The sequence below is a fragment of the Larus michahellis genome, chromosome 4 (genome assembly GCF_964199755.1).
Source record: "Larus michahellis chromosome 4, bLarMic1.1, whole genome shotgun sequence".
In the NCBI taxonomy this organism is placed as follows: domain Eukaryota; kingdom Metazoa; phylum Chordata; class Aves; order Charadriiformes; family Laridae; genus Larus; species Larus michahellis.
In genome coordinates this window covers 28432589-28449685 of record NC_133899.1, presented here as the reverse complement: position 1 = coordinate 28449685, position 17097 = coordinate 28432589, and the positions used below count along the sequence as shown (strand labels likewise).

The 17097-nt window shown below is 48.4% G+C and overlaps 1 protein-coding gene across 4 annotated transcripts in view; it reads right to left on the bottom strand.

Annotated features, from left to right (window-relative positions):
• The window catches only part of DAAM1 (dishevelled associated activator of morphogenesis 1), a 95360-nt gene that overhangs the window by 65229 nt on the left and 13034 nt on the right, over window positions 1–17097 (bottom strand). For 3 of the 4 annotated variants that reach the window (XM_074583681.1, XM_074583684.1, XM_074583683.1), the window contains exon 2: window positions 11718–11815. The gene's annotated coding sequence lies outside the window, so the exon portion shown is untranslated. Of the gene's footprint in view, window positions 1–11717; window positions 11816–14339; window positions 14429–17097 lie in introns of all 4 variants that reach the window. The other variant, XM_074583682.1, reaches the window with a different exon arrangement.

Sequence of the window (17097 nt, the reverse complement as noted above, 5' to 3'; positions counted from 1 at the left end):
CAGCCCAGTTTCAAAAGGCAGCACAGAAAAACCTGGCAGAAACGAAAAGCAATGCGAGGGGCCGTCCCTTCTGGTGTTCCCCTCACCCCATTCTTGTTTTGGGGTGGCAGTTGCTTGTGCTGCATTGTGGTGGGGCTCAAAGGAGCAGAAATGCCCCTTTCAGAGCAGAGGTCACACGCAGGGAGGGATTAGCACCAACCAGGGGCTCTTCTGAAAGCCCGCAGCCTTGCACAGAAGACCCTCACAAAAGTTGTTCTTTGCTATTTGAACCTGGTCTGTGAGGGAGCCTTTGCAGGTGTCCAGCCCTGCATCACTGCAGACATCCGGGCTAGGCAATGTCAAGGCCATGTAGCCCTCAAGGCCAAAAGCAGCCAAGAGAGAGATGCAAGACCCTCTGGGCAGCTCAGGGGGCTGCTACAGCCCCGCAGAGCATCCCAGAGCGAGCATCCTCCTCCATCTCGGCTCCATCCTCATCACCCAGCGCAAGCACAAGTCAACATCCATCCCCACTCCATTTCCATCGCTGGTTTTGTCCCCAGCTGGGAGAAAACACTCATGCAAAGCACAAAATACCTCAGGGAGGCTGATAATACTGAGCCACATGTGAAGCCCACCCCAGTGTATCACAAGTTACATATAATTAGGAAGAACCTCCCAACACAACAGGCACTGGAATCACCTCCCAGCCCGGCCACTGGAAGGAGACCTCCCCTCTCCGTATTTCCCTCTCAATCTGAAAGGACACGGAATTAAATCACTTCATTTCCAAAATCACTCCCGGCTCCAACTACTCCCTTTGATGAGGAAAAGCTTTTGTCAATAAAGACTCAACAGCCTGTCAAGCAGGGAGAGAGGAGCTTTATTTCTCACTGGAGGAGGATATTTGTTTGCCAATTAGCCTTTTCCTGGAGAACAATAGTTCAATAAAAGTTTTCCTTTATTTTAATTCCCCTTTTTTTCCTCCCCCCCCTCCCAGTCCCAAGCCCTGCTCCTCCAGTGAATATTTGGTCTCTGACTTTGATTTATCGTATGCAAAGCCTCACTGCTGAGCTTTCCATTTCACTGCTCCCTATTTCAGCAGCAATCTCTGGGGTGAGACAGGCTCTCCGAGTGTAAAACCAAGGGGGAAGGCAGGCAGGTTTTTCCTCTCTTAAAGCCTCTTAATTTGGCTACGCAAACTGGAGTTTCCAACTTGCTCAGCAGCAGATGCTTCCAGTCCATCATCACAGCAACGTCTGCCGTGGGGCTACCACCACCACAGCAAGGCAATGAGGAGCTACTGTCTGAGTCCCAACAGGATAGTTTTGGAGATTTTTAGGATTATCCATGTTTAAAGTGAGGGTACTGGAACCACTGGTGTTCATGCAGCTTGTGCTGTGTAGCAAGCTGGGTTTTTTTTCCTCTTTCAAAATGGAAACTGAGTGGAGGCTGCTGTAAATAGGAGTCTTTCCTAACAGGGACCCTGACAGGTAGGTATCATTAAACTTGTAGTCTAGAAAGTGCCCAAAGCAAACAAAACACATTTGTCACATCTCTCAGGTGTCCTACCCATCTGCAGTGCTGATTTCTCTTTTAAAATTTTTAAATCCTGGTGGTAATCCAGAGTGATTTTTCCTCCTAAAGCATGAACATAGGGCTGAGAAGTCCTTCATAAGTATGTCTGATGGCAGAAATGGCCCACCAGCCAATTTCCTTCTAGTACGACATTAATACCTCCCCGTGATTCAGCAGATGAATGCTGAAAAACAATATATGTGAGCTCGCATCAGGAACAATGCAATCCCAACGGCTTCAACACAACGCCTGCTCCCACCCGGCCTGGGAAAAAGCAACAATTTTTATCACATTACATTAAAAGACTGTTTGCATTTAAGCATAATAAAGAAAAGCAGGCAAGCACAGCAGGCAAGACTAATTTGGAAGGCTTGATTATACTTTCTTTTATACTTTTTTTTATGTAGATGCAACACAGTGCAGCTTATGGCAGAAGCTCTGCTTTGACCAGGACGGAGCTGCACGAGAGCAGGACTTGGCTTTCCCAGGAGAGCTGCTCAAACCCACCGCCTGCAAGTTGGAGAACCTGCCTTAATGGAGGCATGCCATTTCAATTGCCTAACTATCCTGCCTCTCACCAATGGCAGGGAGCAAGGAAAGGCTCGCTCTGAAGTCAGCCAACCCACCACTGCTCGGGATGGACCAAATGAAGGTTCCTCTTGCTTGGCAGGAGCATCCAGAGGGAAACGTCCAGTGCAGATCCCAAGGGAATGCACTTAAAAAAATCAATAGAGACTATTTTACTGCTTAATCCAGGACAGTATAAGGATCAGCAGCATCAATACAAGCCAAATTTAAACACACTGAGTACATGTACAGTATTATTTTTTTTTTGTGCACACTGATTTAACCAAGTCTGTTTTTTCTCAGACAATTGGAAGTCCAAACAGGGCCTTCATAGCATCACTACTGCTTCAGGCATCCTACCTGCCTCCATCTCTATATGCTGCTTAAAAAATGAGCCTTTCTACCCCACTGGAGCAAACACTCCAGTGAGGAAACCACCCTCAAAGGTGTAATATTGCAGTGACAGTGACCACCTCCCTGCCAGGGCTATGCACAGAAGTGGATTTCTCTTCTTTGCAGGTTTTCACACTGCACCCACAACGAATTGCAATACAAGCTTCCCATCCTTGTAGATATTTATATAACAATCTCCCTTTTCATTAAAAAAGAAAAAAAAAACACCCCAGCCTCGCAATTGCAAAGAACTGTTTGAAAAAGTGACCCAAGGGGATCCTGAGAGGCTCAGACACCCTGGAGAGAAGATAATTGTGTTTGAAGTTTGTAATTTAATCTCATCTGCTGCAGGATGGCAATCTGGGTGTTCATATATTTGGGACTAGCCCCACACCAGATGCACCCACAAGCAGAGATATATCTCCCCAGCAGCCACAACACAGGCTCAGAAAGCCACAACGTCGCCCACTTCTGTTGCAGTATAGCATCATGGTCTGCCCTCTTCCATCCACCAGCTCCCTCCCGTGCACCCACTGCAACTCTGTAAGGATGCTCTGTGCTTCAACACTGTCACTTCCCTCACCTTCCTGACTCTTTGAACCAGTCCCCGATGCTCCTGGCCCCTCCCAAGCTCACAGCTCCTTGCAGATGACTTATTACTTGTGGTTGGAGTCCACCACTTTGGCCAGCAAAGTGAAAGCACTTCTTCCCATCAGCACTAGTCTGGTTTGCTCACAATCCGAAGCAGTGGAGAACTTCATCTCTTTGAGGGTTCCTGAGTCCTGGTGGTGGCAAGATCCTGAAGCAGGGCCCGGCAGGCCTAACCAAGCTTGACGTGAAATAACAGCTCAGTGAGCTGAGCTTTATTCCTTGATTCGTACTTCCTCATGCCCACGCTACGAGGGTCACAAGCCGGCCAAGCGAATACTTCAAATGGAGCAAGCTATGTTCAGTGGGCTCCTGAAGCGACTAAGCAGAGCCCTAACAACCAAAAAGCCAAGCCAGCGGGGACGGTGCTTTCTGGCTCAGGGGCTGTAACAACATCAGAGCGCCTCAGCTCTGACACCCAAAGGTAACTTTGCTGTACACTTTGCCATGAGATGGAGGTCACCATGAGAAGGGGCTGGATAAGGCTGTTTTCTGCTTAGCTCGTAGCACAAGTACATCCATCTCAAACCCTCCCTACAACAGAACAAGAACATTCAGAACCTTAACACCCAGAACCTCCATCTCAAAGCCCTCCCTACAACAGAGAGCCTGCAAGTTTGCTGCACAGCCACTACCCTAAACCTTGAAAAACATCTTCCTTCATGTCTAACCTCGGTAGCTCACTGATCCAAATTAAAACTGCAGTTAGGATGCCCTAAACACACACTAATGAAATACCTCAAAGAGAGAGTGACCTCGAGATCATCCACAAGCTCATGACTGTCCACAGAGGAAGGAAATTAAATAGCTTTTGGCTAACAAATCTTCACAGCATTTTCTAGCACAAGACCTGTAACATTGCAGTGAAAGTCTGAAGAAGCTGCGCATTGGATTTAGGTACCTGAAAACTCCAAATTCACTCCATTACTTCCAGAGATGCCACAGGAAGAGAAAACACCCTGAAATAACTCCCTCTACAGACAAAAACATTCAAAACCCCATTAATGCAGGTTTTTAGAGCTGGCAAGAGCTACCCGTCCCCACTGACTGCAACATGAGCTATGGGAGCAGGAGGAGGGGAGAAAAAGCACCTTCCAGGAAATCACAGGCATTTTTTGCCCAGCTGAGTGCCTCATGGAGGGAGCAACGAATGCATCAACAGGAGCACTTGAAGCACACTGGTGCTTTATAAATTCACTTTCAGTAGATTTACCAACATGTCATATGGAGAAGGAATGTGTGCTATGCAAATCCAGCCCCAGACTGCTCCCTGCCTAATCTAGCTTTAGATTCAAATGCTTATTACCATGGTGTCTAATCAGGTAATGCGTAATAGACAGGTTTAGTTTGGGCTCCCAGTACTTCAGCTGTGTTCTTAACTAAGGCACTAGATGGAAAAAAAAAAAAAAAAAAAAAAGACAGAAAAGAAGAAAGAAACCAAGAGAACAAAACCCAACACTGCAAAGAATACAAGCTCTAGTGGAAAGCAGAGAACAAAAACCAGGCATGGAAAAAAGTATTGACACCCACCAGTAAAAGCCAGGCAGATATGCAAACATTTGGCAGCTCACCAAGAACACAGTGAACATTGAGTCCTACCCATGCCCCATTGCGTCCCTGCAGGGAAGTAGGTGGCTAGTCTTTCGGGGTCTCCCCCTTCCGCCTGTGAGACATGAGGTGACGCAAGGATCTCATACACCCACATAGGTGGCTACCAGCAGCCAGCTCTCAGTAGCACTGAGCACAGCTGGTCACACCATAACCTCCAGACTACCTTATGGATGCTCTGGGCACCCATGCCAGGACCTCCAGGGCCTGGGTAACACATGCCAAGCAGGAGCTGTTTGCTGCTTTGAGAGGAAGGGGTTCCCTTCCTGTGTCAGGGTCTGCAGCAGGACATGGGGACCACGGCAACATCATTCTTGGAGGACAACACCTCCCTGCTTGCTGGCACCAGCCACACCGCAGGGCTCACGCCACAGTAAAAGTCATTTCTGCCCTTACCTGCACCAGATAAGGTGATTCATTTCATTTCTAAGTTTGTCAAATAGTTGGTCTGTGCAGTCATATGCCACTCCTGGTACCTCCAGACGCGAATGTTGCACCTCCACCATGCAGCTACAACTCAGACACTGTGCACCAGAAATAACCCTAAGGCAGGGACACAAGGACCCACCACTCAGGCTTGACAGGTCCTCCTCTCAGCCTGCTGCTCATCTGCTACGCTAAGCTTTCCAGCGGTGGAAGATAGTGAGGTTTTTAACACTGTTGTCCAGCTCCGACGTTCAGGATGCCATATCCCAGCAGCTTCTCCTCCCCTGCCTCCACAATGCTGAATGGTACGCAGACCTGCAACCAGCTCCAGCAAAGGGTGAAGACATGCAAATGTTGCTACCAGCCTCTGAAGACCCTACAAGACTGCATTGATCCTGCTACACTACAGAAACTACACTTGGAGGGGTAAGCAGCACTAGGAATACCAACACTAACAAAGAGATCTCCCTCTGTGAACCTAAGCAATATAAGCCACGTTTATATTAAGGCTGCAGGATGAACTTACATTTATTAGACATCAGAGAATTCACATAGGCGAACATCCCTCCTGCAACACCTAGATGTCTGTGCAGAGCCCTGCAGGACTGGCTCTCTGGTGTCTCGTAACATGGTAAATCCAACTAAAGCGCTCTTTATGGCTTGGATGTTCATAACATTTATGTGTATTCCCTGGTGTCTAGTACAGACTGAGTTTTCATTGCATCCCTTCCCTTAATAAAAAACCTCCACAACACCCTTCTAACTCGATGCCTGTTTTGACAAAACTTGCAGCAGCTCCAAGTATTTGAGATGAAAATCAACCTGGAAGAGAGGACAAAACCAGCCAATGGACTTGATGAATTGCCAGTGATGATGATTGTCCTTTCATTAGGAAACTAAGCCAAAATCATAGGTTAACTTTCAATGATGCACATTATTACTGAGGAAAGTGAGGCAGCTGATATTCTGCCTCTCAGGGACACGTGCTCTATGCTTCATCATTTACTGAATGAATATTCAAATGCTTTGAAAGGAGAAGGAAAACAAACCCAAGGAAACTGGAGGCTGCAGCGCGCAGTGTTTTCATAAGCCTGTTCAAAGACCAAGCCAGATTTACCAGCGGCTGCATCGCTGCCCGACTGCGTGGGTGGCTGGCCAGGCTCTCCCTCCGGCTCTGCACCTCCCCAGCTCATGGCAGTGCCTGGACCTGGTCTGGTGGACTTTTTTCCTTGTTTTCGTAGCTGAAACAACAGCAGGGATGGATAAACGAGGCGGAAAGACCCCTTTCCCATGCAGCGCAGCCCACAATGCAGAGGGAAGAAAACCCTTTGCAAGACTCCCCGCCTGAGGACATGGATGGAGATGCTAGTCAGGGAGTCCTTCCCAACACCAAAGGAGCCACACAAAGAGTATTTACGTGGCCACAGGGACTAAATAACCCAGCGAAGTCATACTCATTTGTAAGCCAAAAAAAGAAAGAGTTCACATTCCCATATTTACGGCCACTACTGCCTCTGGAACTCTGCCTACAATAGTCTCTGGGACAGGGTCATTCCCAGTGATGACTGTGAAGAGGTCCCAGTGAAGAAGTCCTTCATCCCACCGTGGCACAGGGACTCATGGATAGTTCACACACACATATTTCCAAGGGAAAAAAATATTTCAAATCCTCAGAAGCTGCATTTCTGGAGCTGCGGATAACACACATGCGAAGAGCATGGTTTGCGTATGATAAATCAGGATGGCAACCCACTTGAGATGTAAAAATAATTTAATGAATAAGTATATTTAGATTTATAACCCCACAGCAGCTTTAGTTACAGGGATGCCAATCACTTTTACACTGATCTAAAATTGGCTGGCAGAATGCCTTAGACTATATCCAGAAACCCATCTGTAACAAATCTAAGCTGTGATACCTCTGCATACATTTGGCCAAACAATATCGCTCATGGCAGCCATCTTGACTTTAAACATTCAGATGGGATTGGGGGGGGGGGCTCACCAAACCTGCCGCATGGCCAAAGATGAATGAATTTTGCTATCACCTACTATAAACTGGTTGGTGAAAGGACCAGATGACGGAAAACTGGTGACCGTCTGGGCTGTGTGGATGCTAATACTAATGCAATGGAGAGCAAGACAGCATCCACCTGGCTATAGATGAACCTCTTTCAAAACCTTTCATCACTCAAAAAGCAAGTTAAAAAGACCGATTGGAGCTCTGCGGCCCCTTTAAAAGGTGAAGGGATTAAGCTAGGGCTCTTGCATATTTTTTTTTTTGGATCCAACGCTCAAGACACAAAGCTGGGACAGAGGAAGATGCAGGAGAAATTAACTGAAGGTCACTGCTTGGCTCTCGATCTCAAAGCAGACAAGGATTTCTAGGGAGACTTCTCCTCTCCCACCACTGCCCAAGACCTCGCAGCTTTATCTAAACCTGCAGATATCAAGGGGAGAGGTTGCTGCTGATTTCCATGGCGCTGGTGTTGCAGCATCCCAAACTACCCTGTGTTGCTGGGATGGATCTGGAGACTTTCTGCTGCTGCCCCTCCAGCTCAAGTGGGAACCAGCCGGAGAACTGAAAAGTCGTGTCTAGTTCACAGTAAACAAAGGAAAAACTGCTCTGCGTCCCAGTGAGGCTTCTGGGGTCTGATTGTCTCAGAAATGGGGCGAAACAGGAATGGCTCCACGTCAAATACAGGCTATGGGTAAATGCATCCCATTCATGAACACTGCAGTATTTTGGCAAATGCCAAGGTGGAAAAGGTTACTCTGGAATATTACTTTGAATAGCTCTGGGAACAAACCCATCATTAATTTTCAACACTTATTCAGCAAATGATTTGAATAAACAGAAGGAGGCTTGCACACACATACTGACAGCATAATTTGGTAGATTTTTGCCTATGCTCCTTAGATAATTTATGAGAAAACAGCTGCCAGCAAACACAATCACCTTCCAGTTTGAGGCATGGATTCAACTGACCCTGCCTTGGGGACAAGGTAACCTCTCAAGATCCCTTCCAGCCCAATTTTAATACCATTTTACACTGCAAACTGTTTACATGCTGGCATTTGCTCTGATTCATCCCTGGAAATAAATACGTCTAAAAGAGTAACTGATGTAAAGAAAAAACAGAAACCCAAGAGCAGTTCCCTCTCTCAAGGACAAAGCAAAGGAAAACAACCAGACGCGGAGCTATGACATCCTTGATCCAAATGTTTTCCAAAGCTTCCAGCTGAAGCTTTCACAGCTAGGCTGCGACTCCACCAAAGCCTCAGGCTATGGTTACAGCCCGTGCCATTATTTGGGTACAGCATCATGGTGCATTGCAGCACGCGCTGAGGAGATGGCTGCTGATGACTTTTCCAATAACACACCTGCCAAAGCACAGTCAAGACCCTTGTGCAGAAAACACAGCGTTTCAAAGAAAAATTGTCTCTACTTTCTCAACAGGGCATCCTCCAATGTGACAGAGCTCAACTGCTATGTGGGCTTTCAGGAAGAGATGGACAGGTGCACATGGCCAGATGTCCTCACCTTCACAGCAGGCTTTTGAGTTTATTCCAAGCAGCTTAGGAAATCACTCCTCTGCCTCTAATCCTTTGGAATTATGGAAAATAATAAAATAAAATTGTTTTAAAAACCCACTTATGGAAAGGAAAGAGAGAAAAACATACATTTTCTACACTTAAACAAGAAATGCTGAAGTTCCGTCCAAACACCAATGAATGCGGACATTTATCGTTACTACACAGCCAAAACTGAGATGGTTGTGGGAGATGCTGGTCTGAGCAGCTGACCCCAACAGCAGCAGCCAAACGGCAAGTAAAGAGGTCTCAGCAGTGCTCAGCTGCACGAACTAATCCCTTTGGGGACTGGAGGGCTGACACATGATAGGTCCCTGTCCCCAGTCTCCTCACCCCACTGCTGACACAACAGCTTCCACCTTGCCAACGACCTCATCAGAAACAGCAGTGCCTATAAAGCAGAGTCTCAGAGGTCCTTCAAAGTCCAAAGCTGATCTCCATCTCTTTCAACTTGCTTCTGGACACAACCAAAACCCAGAGCAGGCTCCTTTCCAAAGGAGCCCTCCTATCAACTGTACATGGGCTTTTGATTAGACCTTTTGTAGAGTTGAAAAAAAAAAAGCCTTGCTCGAGGATGATAAAGTCTAGACACTACAATATATTTTCCAGCTGATCCAGCAAACTGAAAAAGCCCTCCCTTGATCTCGGACTGCCACGATCAAAGCCATTATCCCATTCAGAGCCCTTCTGAAATGTTAGCTTCCAAATGTGCAAGTTATTTTTAAAATCTAAACCAGGCTAAGCCTCTTGTTTGGAGTTTTACGAGGAAAACAGGGTGTGCTCCTTCCAAACCTTCTCCCCTGCTACGTCTGGAAGTGGCTGGTAGGCACATGGCGGAGGGTGAGAGCAGGGAAGCAGCCCCAGTCCTTGGGGCACCATGCCTGTGCTGGCACCTCAGTGGCACCCAGTAGACACAGTCTGCTTGCACAGGAGGACGCAGCCCATCCTCTGAGGGTGGTTACAGCGTGGGAATACTCCCCGTCCTTAACTGAGAAGTTTTTTGGAGAGTAAACATCCTTTGCATCCCCATCCTTTGGATTTGCGCCTGCCTTTGGCATCCTCCGTCTTGGGGTTGTGTTATTCTGGGGCCCAGAAGAGGAAGCAGCTTCAAATACATTCATTTTCCACAGAAATTAAATACAACTAAATGCTACAGGTTTCCTTTACCAGGCAGCAGGACACTCAACCGCACAAAGAACAGCCAGTTCTGTGCTAAGGGACAACCAGGAAAAAAAAATCACCTTCCAATTTCCTGGAGGAGTATTTCAGGTGGCTGGAAGGAAAGAAGACACACAAAGCCCTGCAAAAACATAGGAAAGCCAAAGGGACATTGGCTCTGCCTTAAGTGGAATGCTCAAAGAGGTGACAAAAGACCAGTGAGTCCACCCCAGACTAGCCAGCACTATGTGGTGAGCACCAAACCCTGTGCATGCAGTAGCCACCACAGGAGAGAGGACCTGTAGTCTGTCCTGATGGCCAAGGCTTGCAGCGACCAGGCTGGGAGTAGTCGAAGGATGGGTGATCCAGAGCGACAAGGAGCTTGGGGACAACTGGAAGAGCTTTTTGAAAGCACGTGGCCAACCAAGTTGCACCTCCTGTGAAGGTGGACTTCTAAGAGGGGGACATTCTTCAAATAGAGATGGGGATGGGAGGTGACTCCCGACACAGAAAGGAGAAGAGAGCAACACTGAGCATTCACATGCTCCAAAGCTATTTAAATGCCAAATTTAGCTCCCTAGCGAATGCTTCATTTAACTAAGCACCTCCTAAAGCACCAGGCAAACAAGTCACGTCGCCTCCTTTTCCTCCCAGCATTTACCTCCACAGCACTGCCCACTTCCCTTCCCTCTGTGCTTTCACCCTCCTCAACTCCCAGCAGCTCTGCTCCTCCTCCCCACCTCTCCCTCTTCCAAACCAAGCAGATCTGTGAAAAGCTGAGTGAAGCGAGCAGGCACGTGCTGGGAGGATGGGGATTAGAGACCCGCCACCCACTTCCACATCCCTCGCTGTGGCTGGAGGGGCCATGCTGAGCAGGAGCAATGGCCGCACTGCACATCACACATCCCCAGCGCTTTGGGAGGTGTCACCTGAACCTCCATCAGCCTTCCAGTTGGGTGAACGTCAAGGAAAGAATCAGGTCGACAGCCTTTCTTAAGAATATTTCCATCACATCAGATTTTTCCCACCCCCGAGGGAAAAAAAGCAAATCGTCCAGTCTCACACTGCCATCAGCATGACGGCCACCCTCAGCTGCTCTCGGTGATAAATATTGAAGGGAAAATATCATGTGATTCATTTAGGCATTGAGCATGAACTAGGGGTGGGTTCAGCACCATATCTGTCTCTCTGTGAGGCTTTCCAGCCATCCCATCCTCTTTTGCAGTGTTTTTCTGTGCCTTTCTCATCTCCCATTAAAGAGATGGGAAATGTGTATATCACCGGCCCCCCTTCCCAAACCAAATGTGCAAATGCAGGCTGAAAACCACCTGATTTCCAATCCTGGCAAACTTATAGCGGTAACTTATTTGCAGGCAGAGCTGTGATTTTTATAAGGGATTCCACTGGGTTGAGGAGTCAAAGGCGTAACTGTACAAGCGAAAGTAAAAGCCGTTTATTTCTGTAAAGTCTGTTTTGGTTTTTTCCCCCCTCCTGAAATGACACGGAGTAACACAGCTCTTGCCAGTTTAGTGGGGTATACATGAAGGTTTGGCTGAAAGCAATCTCATTAAACTGGCTGGGTCATTAAGCGCCAATCCAAACACACAGTCCTCTGATCACCACATGACGGGCTGGGAACCAAAGGCAACTCACAATTAAACCCGTGACAATCAGGAAAAATCCCTACAACCTCCCCCCCCCCCAAGCAGAATCCACCAACACTATCCCCACCCTCCTTTTTTTTTTTTTTTTTTTTTAAATTTACTTACATAAGCAGCATGACAGATAACTTGGAGGAAATCAGATGCTTAACAATTAAGCAACACTTAGGCAGCACTCTGGAAGATAAATACGCCCTTTGGAAAACCTGCAACAAAAACAGAAGGTATAAACAGACAGTAACTAATTATTCTGATTAAATCTTGGAAGACCTGAAATACCCGACTGCAGCAGAACAAAGCCAGTGTGCGCCGGGGCTGCTCGCAAAAATAAGTCACACCCTTTTTTAAAAGAATTCACCCAAATAAACCTAAGTGCTTCTGTGTTGTCTTTGTTTGCGTGGTGTTTCTTAAGGTCTAGGCTGATAGGAAACCTCCGCCGTACCCTGGAGGGATCCCATCGCCTTCAGCTAAAATTAGACTTCAAGGAAAGCAGGCAAAGGCGGGTGTCTCCAACCTGTGCCAGCACGGTAAGGCTCCTACCATGTGCCTGAGGAGCGGCATGTTGGGGTTTTTCCTCCCCTCCCACCGAAACCAAAGGGAGAGGGTTGTTTTGATTAAAAGCAATTAAGGAAAAGTAATAAATAAGGCATGCTCCAAGGGAGAAAGGAAGGGACAGCAGGTCTACCCCGCCACTAAGCTTGGAGGGCGCTAAGCAGGGACCAGGATGCAGGGAGGTGAGGATGCAGCTGAGCCACAGGGATGGGACAGGGTGCAATGGGATGCTCGAACCAGTGCTGAGACGAACCAGCAAAGCCCACCAGCAGCTCACCCACCATTGTGGATACAGAGTAAGGCAGCTGCTTTATCACGATCCATGAAACCAGCTTTGGGAACCTCCGTCACAGCAGACTGTGTGCAGAACGAGACAAGGGGATGTGTTCAGTAGACATTCCCCTGCTCTCCTCGCCTTGGAGGAAAACCATTGTTTTCCTCCTCCCCTTCTCTCTGCTCTCACCCTCCACATTAAATGCCAGCAGAGCTCAGGGGAATACTTAATCTCAAACCTCAGTAATCAATCAGTTCACCCTCACGCATGAGAAAGAGTCACAGCAGTAAGCACCAAATCCCATTTCTGCCCAGCAATACGACGTTTTAATTACGTACATAAAATTTTCCTTTTAACATAAATCCTGAACAGATACAGGCAGCCCCCGGGTGGTAGGTGGGGAAAGACACGTTGCCGGAGAAGAACATGGGGGCTGAGATGGGGGGAAAAAGGAGGGGAAACCATCCTGGCAGTTATTTAAAGTGACAACTTTATATGGCCGCTCCAGTTTGCTGCTGGCACAATGATGCTTTGACCTTGCATTCATCACCCCAGAGGATGGGCAGTATCGTGATGAGCAACAAGCCAACATTCAGTACTGCCACCAGAATATGTGTTGGTTTTATTCCAACATGCCAGCAAGCATGCGGGAAAATGGGGACAGAAAATGCAGGACGGACACACGTGGAAATGTTTGGGACAGGCTGTGACACGAATAACAGCAACTGGGTCTCAATGGGTGCTGTGAGACTTACTCTAAAACCTGTTCACATCACAGGGAGCCTTTCTAGCTGGGTTTGAGCAATTTTGGGATAGTTCCCTGCAAACATTTGTTTTTGTCCAAGTGCAAGCATGGCCAGACCAGCAGGACCATCACACAGCTGCCAGAGCGACAGGTAGGCAGCTGCGAGCAACATCCCTCCTTCACCCAACCAGAGCAGTCTTGAATGGCCTAGGTCACAGCTAGGTATGTTAAAAATAAATATACTTTTTTAAATATAAACACGTGCACAGACTTTTCTCATATATAGGAACAAAAGAGGGGGCACCCTGCTGAAACCCCATGTGCAGCTCAGCTGCTTTCTGCAGCAAGGAAGGAAATGAGCAGCAGAGACCAGGCACACACCCGCTTGCTGTGGAGTGGTTTGGCTCTGGAAACATTTCTGGATTCCCCAGTGCGAGCTCTGACCTCCACGAGCCACGAAACAGTCTTGAAGCCATTCTGGAGGAGAAGCAGAGGGGTCCCTGGGTACTCAGCTGGGCAGGTGGAACAGGATGGAGAGGTGGGCTCTGGGTGCCCACGGCGACGGCTGACCCCAGTCCACGCCCCATCAGCTCAGAGGTCCCCAAAACACCCATTGTGCCACAAGAACAAATCAGAAACTAGCACAAACCCATGACAGCAGAGATTGTCGTTTGCTTGTTGTTGTTTTGTTTTGTTTTTTGGGGTTTTTTTGTGTGTGTATATGTATGGTTGGACTTGATGATCTCAAAGGTCCTTTCCGACCATGAAGATTCTATGAGGAGCAGTGGATGTAATAATATACCATGCACAGCAGAAAGCAAGGTCCCCTCCTGGGTCTTGGCAATAAGATGAACCCACTCACAAACCTACACTCCCGCCCTGCCAGACCATGGTGCTCGGACAAAGGAAGGGAAAGAAGCTCGGGAGCGGGGATCTCAGTGTTATCTTTGACTTCTCTGTGTGCAGAAGGGCTGTTTTTTTGAAACCTCTTTTTTCAAGTAGATCCTGTGGTGGGCTTCTTCAACATACATGCATTGCTTTCAGAAGAAAGGCAGCTCACAAAAGCAGTGTTTGGAAGGGGAGGCGGCACGGTGCAACAGGAATTTTTCAGTTCCTCTCAACAGGAAACATCATGCAGAGATCTGCAAGGGAAACCTACCTGTAACCGAGATTTCCGCACTGTACTCTCCTTCCAAAGGCCAACGCTCCCTCCCCTCCTGTAATCTTTGGCTTCAGTTTCCGCAGTCCCTGTAACATCAGGAATTGCTTGGCACAAGAGACAAATTCCTCAAGCTCCACATGCATACCTAGAGAAACTATTGCACTCGCACCCTCTGGAACGTCTTTGGCTCCTGTTGGGAGATGCACAATTAAGAGGGACCAGGCACCATCACACCGCCCGCCGTGTGTTCAAGGAGGATCCACACGTATCCTCATCCTCACCCAAAGAGCATGACTTCACAGTGCGATTCAGGACAGAGATACTTGGTGCAGTATCTAGAGCAAATTAAACCTCTCCGGCACAGCAGCAAGCACGGATTTACTGATTCATGGAAAATGTCCTCATAAATTACTCTATTCAGATCAATGTGACGAGACAAAATGAGGGCCACCCTCAGCAGTGAGAGGCTGCAGTGCTACCATTTCAGTCCTGTACTCCAGGAGAAAACATGGGGCTTCGTGGAGGTAGAGGAGGATGACCAGAGGCCAGCAAGGATCTGGGCCATGTCTCACCTGGTCCCCACCTCTCTGCCCTGCAGCAGGCAGACGTGATGGACGATTTTTGCAAGCAAGTAGGTAAAAATGCTGCTTGGCATCTGCTTTGCATCCACAGAGGTTCCATCCACCCCTGGCTGTTGGCTCATGTAGGGCTGCAGATGCTGGGCAGGGTGGGATGCGAGGTCTGGAGGCAGAGGCTCCTGCTGGCATCCCATGCACCACTCCTCCAAATGGGTCTGCTTGCCATGGGGCAGGGAGGTGGGGACCAGGTGAGACATGATGGAGATCCACTCTGACCTCCTCTGCATTGTCCTCCTCCAGCCCCATGAAGCCCCATTAGAAATGTCTGCTCTGAAAGATTTCTTCTGGACTATGGAACTCCCAAACATCGCAGCTCATTAATCTTACTCATTTCTCTCAATACTGAGGGCTGAATGCACTTCCATCAAGCTCAGGTCTCCCTCACGGGGCTAACAGTGGTCTGTACTCAGGATGTTGAGATGAGGACGAGGCCGTTCTCTGTGAGTGTTTGTTCCAGTGGTTAAAGGCAGCTCAAAAATAACTAAATATGCAAATGTACCTGTGCCTTGCTCTGGATAGCACGCGTCCGGCTTTTAGATGTGGGCTGTTTGCTGGACCACCACACGCCGACCACTGCCCTCCTAACAAAGCAATATATGCTCATGTTTTTTAGCTTCTTGGTGAAAAGGTGAGCGCTCACGTTCTCCCAGCGTGAAGCACTTCCCCAGCTTTTATGCATGTGTGGCACTTCCCCACAACCCTCATCAGTCAAACCAGCCTGGTCAAACACCGAGGGCAGGGCCAGGCGCTGCCCTTCCACCACAGGCTCAGCAGCAGCCCTGCTCCCAAACTGCCTTTGGCAGCTGATCATGGCTCAAACCGCTTTCCACAGCTCCAAATCACCTCCTGGCATAACTTCCCAGCATCCCCATCTTCAAATCATCTCCTTTTTTTTTTTTTTTTTTTTTTTTTAAATTGGCACCAATTTGAGACCTACTTTAAAAAAAAACATCAGCGAAGATGCTGAGTCACGCTGGATGCCTCCAGAATGGTATCTGCAGAGGTCTTCTAGGAATGCCTCTGCCTCATGCGAACTCCCCCACTGGTAACATTAAAACTACAATTATCTCTACATATTAATAAAGGGTACCACATCTCTGGCAGCAATCTGAGGCAGGGACTCCCAGCAGCGATGATTTCAAGATATCAGGCACACACAGCTGTGTTTGCAGTCCCCATTGCTCACAGTCACCCACGCTCTGCCACGCTGCCCCACCCGTTCCCCAAAACACACACCATCCCCACAGCACCAATTAGCGTTTTGATAAACAGACATGTCTCATCACATCTAATCACTTAACTCGCCATCAAGGGGTTGCCATTCCCACGTGCATTGGCTTTGCAGAATAAAACGCTAAGGGGTTTCGCATCCCTGGTGTGGCACTGTCCCTCACCTCCTCCCAGCCCCAGGCCACGGCTCCTAGCTCCGCAGCAACCTTCTGGCTCAGGGTCTGGGAATGGCCACCCTGGATGGATCACCTGCTCCCACCCTGATAATGTGGGGAGAAAATAGCTCCTTTACATCGTGAGAATTAAAAATATCAATCAATTTGCATCACTGCAGCAGCCCGGGATGCTTGCAGTCATCCCCTTGCAGCAGATGGGCTGTGCACAGCACTGGGGAGCATCAAGCAGAAGCGCAGGTGATCGAAATGGAGGGCACCAGTTGCTGCCCACAGCTCTTGGGGACACAATAAATAACACCACGGAGCCCAGAGCTGGGAAGGCTGCAAGCCCTGTCAGCCCTTCCCAGCCCAGGCGAGAGGCAGAGCGGGCTGGCACGCTCTGCCAGCTTCATACAGGTCCTTACACCCCTGGCTGCCGGGTCCAAGCGCTTTCTGGTTGCACTGTCTCAGAAATCACCCTCATGGTGAATATCTTTGAGGCCAGGCACAGCAGCGCTCAGGGACTACCACTCTCTGACGCAGCCCTAAAACACGCTCTGTGCTCTTGCCGTGGCGTGGCTGGTACCCAGATAAGACAGGAAAGCCAGTGAGCATCCCTGAGCATTGTGTGCTTCCCTTCAGCTGCTGCCCGGGCACACCCAAAGCAATACAGAACAGGCACCAATATACCTGCCACGCAGGAACAAGCAACCAGCAAATACCCACTTCTTC